The 13,066-nt window shown below is 43.7% G+C and overlaps 1 protein-coding gene and 1 long non-coding RNA gene across 2 annotated transcripts in view; one reads left to right on the forward strand and one right to left on the reverse strand.

Annotated features, from left to right (window-relative positions):
* Nucleotides 1–2,139: 2,139 nt before the first annotated feature.
* On the reverse strand, nt 2,140–12,935 carry LOC134728589 (uncharacterized). Its single transcript, XR_010109177.1, has 4 exons — nt 12,813–12,935; nt 6,803–6,939; nt 5,972–6,089; nt 2,140–2,444 (listed from the first exon to the last, which is right to left on the reverse strand). It is a non-coding gene; the product is annotated as an uncharacterized LOC134728589 (long non-coding RNA).
* Nucleotides 12,555–13,066, forward strand: part of GLIS3 (GLIS family zinc finger 3) — a 491,641-nt gene continuing 491,129 nt past the window's right edge. The window contains exon 1 of the mRNA XM_034967077.3: nt 12,555–12,815. The gene's annotated coding sequence lies outside the window, so the exon portion shown is untranslated. The remainder of the gene's footprint in view (nt 12,816–13,066) is intronic.

Raw genomic sequence — 13,066 nt, forward strand, 5'->3', positions numbered from 1 at the left:
AGTCACCACGCCCAGCATGTAAAGTTTCTTTCTTTTTTTAAAAAAACAAAAACAAAACAAAACAAAAAAAGTTTTATTTTAGGTTCAGAGGTACAAGTGTAGGTTTGTTATACAGGTAAACTCATGTCATGCGGGTTTGTTGTACAAATTATTTTGTGACCCAGATTCTAAGCCTCGTACCCAATAGTTATTTTTCTCTGCTCCTCTTCCTCCTTCCACTCTCCACCGTTGAGTGGGCCCCAGTGTCTGTAGTTCTTCTCTTTGTGTCCACGTGTTCTCATCATGTAGTTTCCACTTACAAGAAGAATAGATTTTTAAAAGATCTTTTCTGTTTTCTTGATCATTTAAGTAAAATGGGCTTACTCTAAAAATGAAGACGTCATCTAACTAAATTCCTGTCACCTAACCACCTTCCCTGCTCCTGTCAGACGACCGCTGCTGACAGTCTTTAAACATACAACTCAAACTCCCAGGACAAGACAGTGTTTCATAGAAGGCAGGGGAGGTGACTCTAAAAGAGGGGGGCGGTGATAAGGCCGATGCAGGAGGGTCAGGGCCACCATGTTGCTGTTGGGGAAGACAGATGGTGGAAGTCAGGGTACGGGTAGGAGTTGGGGAGTGTGGAGTTATTCTGGCTTGGGAGGGAGGGAGAGTGGGCCCTGACAGTTGCAGGGGTCGGAAACTTATTGTGTAATGGATTTCTTTGGGAGTCTGGTGAAGCTTGCGGACTGCTTCTCAGAATAAGGTCTAAAATGAAATACGTGGGATTACAAAAGGTAAACACTTTATTTAGTTACTTTTTTGAGACAGAATCTTGCTCTGTCACCTAGGCTGGAGTGTAGTGGTGCTATCTCAACTCACTGCAACCTCCACCTCTCCAGCTCAAGTGATTCTTTTGCCTCAGCCTCCCAAGTTGCTGGGATTACAGGCATGTGCCACCATGCCCGGATAATTTTTGTATTTTTAGTAGAGACGGGGTTTCGCCATGTTGGCCAGGCTGGTCTTGAACTCCGGGCTCCCAAAGTGTTGGGATTACAGGCATCAGCCACCGCGCCTGGCCAAAAGGTATACACTTCTATCCACAGACTCCTTAGCATTAAGAACTCCTGCAAAGACACTCTGGCTTTAGGATTAGGCACTTCTATAAAGTCTCCATCCTTAGAAGTTGCCCACTGCCCTCCAAATCCTGTACACCTTGTCTGTATTGAAATCTGAAGATGCACCCTGAATGCAGAATGGGTCCAAATCTCTAGCTTCAGACTACGATTTTAGACAAAGACCTACCTTTGGGTGATTTAGATGCCCTAAAATGCAGAGAAGTGTAAAACATCAACATCACCACCCCCATTTACTTATTTCAGAAGGATGTGGGCAGAGTGGAAAGTGCTTCAGAGACTGTATGTGCTGATCAAGCCCTCATCACCTTCCCAAAAAATCCTACTGAGACCCAAGAGCGGGTAATCCTGGGTGATTGGCTCATTGTAGGAAGTCCTTGGTGTCACACATGCTTGCAAGATGGCTGGTGCGTGTCCTCATGGGGCTGGATCTGTTCCCCCCGTGTCTGCACCTTCACACACATATAGTTTAGCTTTGGAGGCAGGGAGGGGCACTGCAAATGTGATTCGGCATTGAAACTAATGGATATATTTGGGGTTTAGGTTTGCAAATGAAATTCAAAAAATCGGCAGTGACTCTTCTTGGACCAGGAGGAGAGCAGGAAGAAGGCCGGCAGCAGGTGTGGCTCGGGCAGATTGGAGAGGCACATTGGGGCACGTTGGCTAGACAAGTGAGTTTCTGAAATTTTCTTTATCCCCCATTCACTCGGAAACTGGCTGAGTTTGCCCAAGAAGTCTATCAATACAGTATAGAAGAGGGATTATAGCAAATAATTTCATTTACTGTTCAATTATATTTTTATATATATTTCTTGGGCCACGTGAGCATGTCAGTAAGAAAAAGGCCCATCTACCCCTTGCCCATAGCTAGATGTGAAATTATCATACCAACTACATCCATTGTTGGAAGTACTATTTTGGGTTGGCCCTGTGTAATGTGAAATGAAGAGAAAAAGTGTGTAGCAGAATCCTGATATGGAAATCCAGACTTAAAAACATTCTCTGATGGTTTGGCATCCTCAGGATAAATTGGTCATAGTTTTCAACAACTCAGATCAAAGCCAAATGCTGTTTGCGTTCAGACAGTGATTCAGGGACCATGTCTTATTTGGTTTCTTTGAAAATATAGCACAGACATTTTTTTCATACCTTTGAGAGAAATCTTTTGGCCGCCAAGTTTGTGCATTATAAATTTTATTGTACTCTAATACAAAGTTCTACATCTTGTCTCACATGTCTCTTTCGGAGTTATCCCAGCGCTTCTAAGCTGAGTTGCTTGTTGCAATGATGATCTCCTGATGTCATGTGAAGAAAAAAAAAATAGGCCAACTGGTAAAGATAAAAAATAAATGAGAGTAAATAAAACACATATGGAACTTCTACTTTCAGAGTTAAAATGTATATGAGTGTGTATGTAAATCAGTCATCAAAATAGAAATGTAGACTGGGCCTGACTTAGGCACAATTATAAAGTAGTAAGTTTGCCTTTTGTGGCCTTTTATTCCTCTGACCTGGGTATTTTTTCATAACCTCCACCCCTCTCCTTTTTTCAGCCTATTTTATGACCTTCTGTAACCTATCAGAATTGTCCAATTTGAGAACCCACTCAGGACTCTTCCTTATGCCACACAATTCCTGTTACTTATACTGTGCTCCCCCCGCCCCAACCACTGCTTAAGACCTTTGTTCATAAGTGGAAATTGTTTAAATGACTATTGTTTTTTAAAAAAGTATTAACTTACAGCCAAGTCTTAATTTTAATGACAGGTTATATATATTTTTGAATTATTTCTTGCTTTTTCTTTGTTCACTTAACAGACTATTGAGTGCCTATTATGCAGACAGCAGTGGCTTTGGCTGGAGGGAATGACAGGAGAGTGCAGTTGTAAACGAGGCACGGGCATATACACAAAAGGTTGAACAGCTTGACAAGATAGAGTAACAATTTGGAGAGGATGCAGGCTGATTCTGTTTTGTCTTAAAAAATGCTTTTATCATACATTATGTGTGGTAGCCACTGTTCTAAGCACTTAACAAATATTAACTCAGTCTCCAAAACAATGCTGTAAGGCAAATACCTGACTATATTCATTCTCCTTTTGCAGATAGAGAGACAGGCACAAAGAGCTTAAGTGACTACCCTAAAGTTGCTCAGCTATTAAATGTGGAGCCAGGACTAAATCCCAGCAGTTTGGCTCTGGGGTCTGGGTTCTAAAATTGTCTCAATTCAGCCTCTCCAGCTGCCAAGTGTGAGACCTAGGCAAGGGCTTTGAGTTTGACTGTAGGAGCCATCCCAGGTGAGACAAAGAGATCAAAGAGGGCTTTATGACAATGGTTCTTCGCCCTGGCTGCCCATTAGAGTCTCCTAGGAAGCTTATAAAGAGTCCTGATGCCTAGATCCCATCCAGGCTGATTAAGTCAGAATCTCTGGGGGGTGGGGCCTGGCAAGTTTCTCCGGATATTCTAAGGAGAACCCAGCACTGAGAGCCACTGCAAGGAAGAGGCACTAGGACTGGATCCTCAAGGCTGGGGGAGATCTCAGGGAGGAGGGAGGAGAGGGTGTTCAGGTGGGAGATGGGTGGGGGCAGAACAAGGTCCTTTCTCTTCATTCTCCCTTCTCCTCTTCGTTGCCACCCTAACTTCTGTGTCCTCCTCCAGCGCCCTTCCTTCCTTCTCCTCTTCTTTGACCCTGTCTTCCTCCTTCATTCCTTCCCTCTCTTTGTTTTCTCACCTCCTCTCCTCTGGTAACCCCTTTATCCTCCTCCTTCCTGCATCCCCCTGCTGCTCTCCTCTTATTTCTTCTTTCTCCTGCCCGTCCTGTTCCTTCCAGTTCATGGGCTGTGGGTCCTTTCACTTCACAGTGCCTGTCCTTCCAGCAGAAAGTGGGTGGTGGCAGGGTTAAGGCTCTCAGATAGGTCGTGATACCAAGCCACAATGCTCCTGAAGAAGCTAAGGGAAGGATGGGATGCACGTGGCCAGGCCCCAGATAGTATCAAGAGCATTAAATACTGTAAGGACAGTGTTCTGTGAGAGCCCAGAGCCAGCAGTGTTTGGTTCTGGGGGAGAAGGGAGAGAGGAAAGTTGAGAAAGTGCATTACTTTTCTATTGCTGCTGTCACAAGTTACCCTAAATAGCACCCTAAACAACCCGCAATTCTATCTTACAGTTTTGTAGGATAGAAGTCTGACACAGGTTTCCTTGGTCTAAGATCAAGTTGTGGCAGGGCTGTGTGCCTTTCTGGAGGCTCTAGGAAGGAATTATTCCTTTGCTTTTCCAGCTTCTAGAGCTGCCCATATTCCTTGGTTAATAGCTCCTTCCTGCACCTTCAAACCTGGTAACATAGTCTCTCTATGCTTCTGCTTCCCTATCACATTCATAATCCAGGGCTCACTTCCACAGTCCAGGATAGTCTCCCTACTTTAAGGGCAACTAATTAGCAACCTTAATGCCATCCACAGCCTTAAGTCCTTTTTGCCATGCAATGTAGCATATTCATAGGTTCCAGGAGTTAGGATGTGGATTTTTTTTTTGTTGGGATGCAGGGTGGGGCGGGGGGGGACATTATTCTCCCTATCAGAGAAAGCCTCACAGAGTAAGAGGAGGTGGACAGTAAAGGTCATCCTGTGTAGATAAAACAGCGGGCTTGGAGGCTCTGGAGAGTTTGCAAAGCAGGCTTTGAGGAACTATAGGAAGTTCAGTATCACGGTGGCGTCGTATAAACAGGTCATTACATATATAATTTATACAATATATCTTGTTCTTAAATTTTACATAAATTAGGTTTATCACATATCTCATCAACATGTATTATAATAAGCATACTTTATGGAGGCAATAGAGTGTTACAGCTAAGAGTGTGTGCCCTGGAGCCAAGGGAGGCTGCGTCCTCCTGTCACCTCCACCACTCATTAGCCCCTACACTGTGAGAATTAAATGAGATCAAGAATCTTAAGTACTTTGCTCAGCCTGATACATAATAAGCCCCTAATAAATGTGAGTTGTTATCATTGCCATAACTAAACTGTGTCTTAAACAGATCACTCATAACTTGCCACCTTCACTTTCTCCTTAATGTCCACTTCTTGCTGGAAGGAAAAAGAAAGCAGTGACAGGGAGAACATTTCTGACTTACGCAATCTGCTGAGATAACGTTGTTATCAAGTTCCAACTGTCTAACTGTTGGGCCCTAAATTCAGTCTAGAATCTAAGGACTCTCTACTTCTGTTGCTTATATCAGCAAGGGGTATCTATAGCTAGAGTTTTAAATGGCATTTAGTTATGAAACAGAAGACAGGAAAGCATGGGGGTGGGGAGGATGTTCAAGGATGACTGAAACTTTCCAAGGTAGGAGTCATAACAGCAGCAACAGCAAAAAGGCATGAGCCTCAGAGATGCCTGGGCAGACATTTCTCTATGATTCCTTCTCTATTTCTGAATGCCATTCCAGGAAAATCTGGGTGCCTCTGTTTTATCTAGGAATGAGAAAAATCCAATTTCAGTAGGAATTTGGAAATGAATGTATTTCCTATTAGGTGCTGAATTCTGGGGCAACATTTGTTAACCAGTAACTGAGAACATGTAGAAATGGCCTGGCTGTTCGAGGCAGTTGTCTGACAACCAAATGGATAAACTACTCTATCTGACCCTCACAGGGTTGACTAGCTGGTCTGAAAGCGGGCATTGTGTAACTACTAGGGAAATGGAATTTCTCTTGCATAATATTAAATTGACCAAATGGTAGCAGGGTCCTGAAGAGAGAATGAGCCATAACTTTACCTGAAAAACCCACAGCCTGGGCAACATAGCGAGACCCCCCCTGCCTCTACAAAAATAAAAGAAATTAGCTGGGCACGCACCTGTAGTCCCAGCTCCTTAGGAGGCTGAGGCAAGAGGATCACTTGAGCCCAGGAGGTCAGGGCTGTAGTGAGCTATGATCACACCACTGCATTACAGTTTGGGTGATAAAGCAAGATCCTATTTAGAAAGAAAAACAAAAAACAACAAAAAAGACTAAAATGATGTCATAAAAGCTAAGTATAATATTTATTAGGTGGTGAGCCCCTTGAAGTTTGTCTTGCTTATCTTTGTATTCATGATGGTAACTTAATACCTTAGGTACTTCTATAAGTTGCTGTAATTATTTGTTTAAAAATTAAAAGGCATTTACTGACTTGTACAAATGAAAAAATTAAGAGGTCAGGTAGAAATCAGGTGTGGTTCCATCAGGGCTATTCTCTGTAATCTTCACCACCCTTCCCTTCACCAAGTGTGAGCCTTCTGTGTGGGCTGAGAGGAACACAGTTTCACTTTTTTTTCTCTCCACAACACATAGAGGAGAAAAGCCTACCTTTCCAGTGGCTCTCTAGAAAGAAGAGAAGCTACCTTCCTCAGAAGCTATCAAATAACTTTCCTGTTCACATCTCATTTAGCCCAAACTGGGTTACATGTCCATTTTTTAACCAATCCCTATGGCCAGGGGAATGTCTTGCACGGATTGACTTAGGCCCAGATTTATGAGCCATTCACTTTGACCAAGGGAGTGAGATTCCTCTCTGAATCATGAAGCCCATCAGTGGAGCTGGGGCTGGGGTCAATTTCCCTTGAAGCTCTTGGGCTGGGCTCCTTATCAATAGGGGATGCCCCTGGTTTCACACGTGTGCTGGCCAGTGTCACAACTCCGATTCAACCTTTGCAATAACTCATGTAGTGGAACTGAAGTTCCCCGTGGTTTAGGAACCAGCTCAAGGTCTCTCGGTTAGTGGTGAAGTTGGGATTCCAGGTTTTCTGATTCCAAAGTCCACTCTTCTTCCAACATACCACCTGCCTGAGTGAATAAACAAATAAATGTCTGGTGGAAGTAGGGTTTCCTGCCCTGAAAAGGTAATAGAGCAATGGTTAATAGGTAGAAGTTTGGCTAGTCCCACATGAGTTGGGTGACAGTGGGGAGATATTCCACCTCTCTCTGCCTCTATTTTCTCATCTGTAAAATGGAAGTTGTGCTAGATCTTACCTGATTCGGATGTTGTGAGAATGAAGTGAAAAAAAATGTAGATCATGAACTTGGAGCAGTGTCCCCAGCCTGAAGGAAGTCAACACTCTTACCCGGGGCAGGTCTGCTTTGGGGGCAATTGGTCATTTGTTCCATGGACAATAAAATTACACTCTTCCCTGCTGTATAGGGTTAAACAAGAAAAGAAATGTGTATACACGTGAAAATCTCCTGAGTGCTTTTAACATCGTAAGAAGTTAGGATTTGTGGAAAATCTCCAAGTTTTTTCAAACCCCTTCGCAGGTATATTTAAGACTTGAGGTGAGTTGGGGAGGAGTCTGAAAAGCCACTGAATTGCTTTTGTTCCAGAGCTTAATTCTGCCCCAAACTAACTAGTTGCTCTCAATTATTCTGAGGTATCAGTGCTGCGCTGCCTTCTTCATTTCCGCTAGTTTTTAAATAATTCACCTTCTTCTCTGCACCCTCATTCCCTATTTTCCATTTCTTTTCTTCCCTTTTCTCCCCATTATTTAGTATATATTTTTATTTCGAGGCTAGAATTCAGGACATGATGCAACTGACCTGGTTTAGTAGTGGGTGTCAGACAGGAAACGGTCACTGGAGCAGGGCGCAGACAGGCTCTCCTCCTTACTCTAAGCATTGCATAAAGTCTTTGAATTTTCTTCCTCAAGAAATAGGAAGCAATATTTAAATCTTCAGTTTATAATAAAAAGCCTAGGGGTACAGAAAGCTACTTCATATCACATTGTAGGAAATTATTCCTGCCTCCTTCACACTCCCTACACACTAACTGTGCTCATCTGACATTGATAACAAGACGCCTTGTACTTTGTATACTTGCAGTGTGCTTTGCACACATTCAAAGAGCATCTGTTAGTCTCTTTTGGAACATTGAAATGATTATACACATACATAACAATGAGTCGTGTTATTTATCATCTCTGAAGGTGAAGAAACCATTCTTTCATTCTCTCATTAATTAATCCATTTATCAGATTAGCATTAGTTACTTACTAGTGCCCAGTACTATTGCTAGGCCATGAAAGGCATATGAAGAAAAGTAAGTTATGGTCATTAAAAGGCATTTATAGAAGGCAGTTATAGATAAGATGGCATTGTGATTAGATAATTAATTTTACAACATCACATATAGTTGGCCAGTATAGATGTTAAATGGTGAAAGAATAACTGGCTGCCTGCGGAATATTGTATTTATCTATGAATTTATGTTTGTTATGGTAAGCTCTTTGTAGATATACCTAACTAATATGTCAAGGAATACATCATCAACCTTTCTCTGAATTTTAGATACATCTCAGCTTGGTTTGTATAAAAAAGGAAGAAACATTTCACCAATTAGACAAGATTGAGAGATATCGTATGGAGTAAAATATTTGAAATTTTGGTCAGTTGCATTTGGTCTGACACATTTTAGACTCTGATTTACAGTTTTGACTTTAGAAAGGAAAAGAGGTATGATGTTGTGAATGCGATATGTGTAAATAAGAATTTTTTAAAAAATTACATCACTGACATGTATGTGAGCCGAAGAGTTTGGGCTGAACATACTTGTGACAAATTAGTAGAAAAATCAGCTTAAGTTTTCTTAGTATATCACACACTGATAACATAATGTGAAATTTGCTGCATTCCACTATTTGTACTACTCAGGAAAGTAAAATGGAAATTTTCCATTTTACACATTTAGTTCCCCCCTTAAAGTTGGCAAACACTAACTTTTTCCACTGCATTTCTACGTAACTGGACTGTTGCCAGCTCGTGTGTGTGTGTGTGTGTGTGTGTGTGTGTGTGTGTGTGTGTGTCTGTGTTTTAATAGTGAGGCATACTATCACTGGTGCTATTAGCTCAACTTATCTGCATTTTGGGGTTCAAATTTGTTTCTTTTCACGGACACTTTGTGGGAGTAGGAATCTGATCATAGTTCTTTGCAAGTTTGTAAGTAGTTTACTGTCAGAGCACTCAGAGTGACTCAAACAGCAGTTCTGAAGTTTTGCTGTTAGGATGTTCCTTCGGGAGAGTTTCATTGCTGTGAGACAGTGGATGTTCCTATTTTGTACTCTAGCTTTGAGTGAGCTGCTTGCTATGCAGGACTTATGCCTTCTGTGCCCCTTTTGATGCTGATTCCTATACTTGAAATGGTCTCCTTTGCTTGTCACTTCTCTACTCATTCTTTGAAGTCCAGCTCAAACAGCCAAGCTACTCCATGTCACATTGCAGGAAATTATTCCTGCCTCCTCCACACTCCCTACAAACTTCATTGTGCTCATCTAACCTGATCACAAGATGCTTTGCACTTTATACACCTGCAATGTGTTTTATACACATTCAAAGAGCATGCACAATTATTCTGTAGTACAGTAATGTTGATTGAACTTCGAGCTTCTAAACTGGCATACCTGGCTCTGTCTCTGACTCTCTTTAACTGTTTGCTGAGCTTCAACTTCTTTGCTTCTAAATAGGAGATTATTCATAGCCACCTCATACATTTGATTTGAGAATTAGATGAGGTAATATATGCAAAGAGTCCCTATTTCTTGAGGGTTTGCTATAACTAAGACACTGGGCAAAAAGTTTTCTGTAATATCCTCCCATATTCAATGCCTACAAGTGTTAATTCCTTTAGTCCCAATACTTGGACAGAGTGTGTACTCACTGAATATTTCTCTAATGAATGAGAACTGAACTGCAGCTGGCAGCAGGGGCCTGTCTGCTGAGTAAGCTGCCCTGAGTCAGCGGTTGAGGCACATACAACACTGGTCTCTAGAGAGGGAAGATACTGACTGGGCTGCAGTTCCCACCTATCTGGCTGAAGGGCTGCCAGAGTATGATTCCCAAGCACGATGGAGAGCTCATGGGTAAGGGAGAGTATCATTTTGGAACTACATGATTTCCTTTCTCACTGTCTCTCATTACCACCCTCCCTCACCCCTGCTGACCAATTCAGCCCAGAAGAGGTACAGATCTCATTCTGAGTCACTCCAGGGTTGTACTGGTACAAGAACAACTGCATTTTTACTATAACCCATGGAATATGAGAACATTGCAGATCTACATTCTTGGCCAGAAAAAAAAAAAAAAGAAAAAAATTCAACCAAAGCACTATACCTCTTCAGTGGTAAATATTTTAGGAATGTTAGAGGTTCATGAAAATCACACCTAAATAAAATGACATTCCCACTCTTGGGCTCTTATAAATGAAGAGATTTTGGGGATCTCCAGGTTGATGACTCCTAACTTTCCCAGTGTTTTTTTCCATGAGCCATTGATTAAAGTTGGGTGTAGCACTATATTTTTTTCTCTTCCAGCTAAGCTGTTCCCATCGTTTGGGAAGTTTTAGAAGCTTCTGCAAGCCCCTAGGATACCATTCTATGCATCAAAACCATTGTATTTAAAATGATATTTGAGGGACATTGGAAAGGTTTTTTGCAGTCTCCACCCAGGCTTGTCTTGCTCCTGGGAAGCAGTTGTACAGCACAAGAATCTGATGAACAGAAGTTCCCGTGATGCATTGAAGGGTTAGTGTTCCCATCTTGCTCTGTTCCTTAAGGCTGGAGTTAATGAGGAAGAGTTTTTATGTGAATGTCAGGCATGTTGCAATAACTAGCCACAATGGAATAGTCATGGCAATTTCCACCACTTGGTTTCTTTGTTTTTGTGATGTTGCTGCATGCTTCATTTTATGAGTATTTTCTTTTCTTACGTGTGGTTGAGCCCATCTATTGCCATCTTGGGCTTGAATACTTGTATTTAAAAGAGATGAACAGAGAGAAACTGGAAAATTCACAGAATGACATATCCTGACCTCTTACTATTTTTCTTCCCCTACTTCTGCTGACAAATATTCTGATGAGTTTGTGTCCCAAGGTGAAGGAAAAGAAAAGAAAAAGTACTGTGGAAACCAGGCTTCTTTTGGTTCTGTTAATATCATGGATACAGACCAAGCCTAGTAATATTCCCACTGAAATTAGATAAATGAAAACTGCCAATAGTCTTTTAGTTTTGGCTTTCTGGGGTAAGTCATTTGTGTCCTTGAGGACTTCTATCTTGATCAAAGCATCTACTACCTGATCGCTAATTTATATTGGAGTGGGAACAGTAGAATAGAATATAAGGACTTGTGAAATTCTAAGTGTCTGGTGGCATCCTCACTCATTTCATTCATGGTGGTGAATAATACTGTCAACTGCAGAAAGGCCTACCTGGAGGATATTGTGTGCATTACATACCTAGATTCCCAAGATGGAAGTCCTTGTATCTGTGGCAATACATGTGATGAACTACTAGAAGCAGACTTTCTTGTAACAACCTTTTGAGGGCTCTGGTCAACACAAGCAGAAGCGGTGGCGAGTCAGAGCTTAGGTGGGGTATGAGGCTGAGGATGTTGAATTCATAAGGATAAAGTGCCACTTTATAGACGTAACATACGCAGGGAATATACCTCCATTCTTAACAGCCTGTGTTCAGAATTGTATACCCTTCTAACACTTCCATCACCTTCCTCTCTTCCCTGCCTATACTTGGAAAAGATGCCAAAGCCTTCCTTAGTGCTTCACCTATCCAGTTTCGAAGTTGTCATGTGCATCCGATCCGATATTTCAAAGCAACCCTTTTGCCATTTTTCACTGTGTTATTCTCTCCGTGTTACTACCGGATTTTTTTTTGTTGTTTGTTTGTTTTTTTATGACCTGACATCAAATCCTGTCTAAACGCTAACACTTTTTCATGTTAAAATAAAAGTCAGTTTAACAAATAAGGCCAGGAAGGAGGCGAAGTGTCTCCCTGCTGTTACCCTGTTCTGGAGTTCCTCGACTTCTGGCGCACGGGGAGTGTGTGTGTGTGTGTGTGTGTGTGTGTGTATGTGTGTGTGTGTGTCTGTGTGTGAATGCGTCAAGAGGGAGACACAAGCTCGGCCTTCGAATTGGCCAGCCTAGTGACCCGCGAGCCCGCCCCCACTCTTCCCCCTCCCCCTCCGGCGCTCACACTCAGGAAGCAGCTGGCTACAGGCCGGCCCTCGCGGCCGCACACACATCCACACTCCTCGCCGGGCTGCCTTCCTCCCTCCCTCTTCCCCCTTCCCCTCTCCCTGCAGCCGCGTCCACACTGCGCCGCCCGGGCAGCCCAGAGCGCGGCGCGCACGGGCACCGGCGGCGAGTGCCGCGGCCACTGCCCCTCCCGGGACCCCCTGTACGCCGTCCGCGGCCGTCCGGGGTCACACCGGCGACGGAACCCGCCGGCAGCAATTAGCCAGCATCCCGGGGTCGGCCCCAGAAGCATTCCCCGGCCCAGGACGAGGATGAACAGGACAGGCGAGGCACAAAGTCGCAACTCAACTTTTTAGAAACATTGTTTGTGTGTGTATGTGTGTAGCAGGGGAGAATGAGCTGATGCCGAGGGTCCAGCCACCCCGCCTCTGCCTCCTCCTCCCCCTGCCGCCGCTGCCCTCGCAGACGCGCGCGCACACACGGCACTTGGGCCGGGTTTCCGCGCTCCGTCCCCCCGTTTGGATGGGGGTTTTCATTTCCGAAGGAGGCGCAGCCCGCGGAGCGCTCTGAAGGGCTGGAGCCCCAAGTTACTCCTCGCCAGCGCTGGCCGCCCGCTGTCACTCGCGCTGGCTGGCCGGGGGAAGGGACCCGCACACCGGGCTTTGTTGTGGAAATCCCGGTTACCTGGTAAGTGGATGCCATAGGAACTTTGCTCGCAGGCGAGAGACGGGGAGAAACCGGGCGCTTGAGAGTGTGGGGGAGTTAAAGCTCAGAGACGCAAACTAGGGATTCCAAATAGTTTTCTACTCTGAGCCGGTGGCGTTCGCGCGGGTTTAAGGATACGCGCACCTCAACTCCCAGAGTCACAGGTCACGGAGAGACCTGCGCTTACTGAGACTGATAGCAACAAGTAGGGTTCAAACCATGTTTCTGTCAGT

The sequence above is a fragment of the Pan paniscus genome, chromosome 11 (genome assembly GCF_029289425.2).
Source record: "Pan paniscus chromosome 11, NHGRI_mPanPan1-v2.0_pri, whole genome shotgun sequence".
Lineage (NCBI taxonomy): Eukaryota > Metazoa > Chordata > Mammalia > Primates > Hominidae > Pan > Pan paniscus.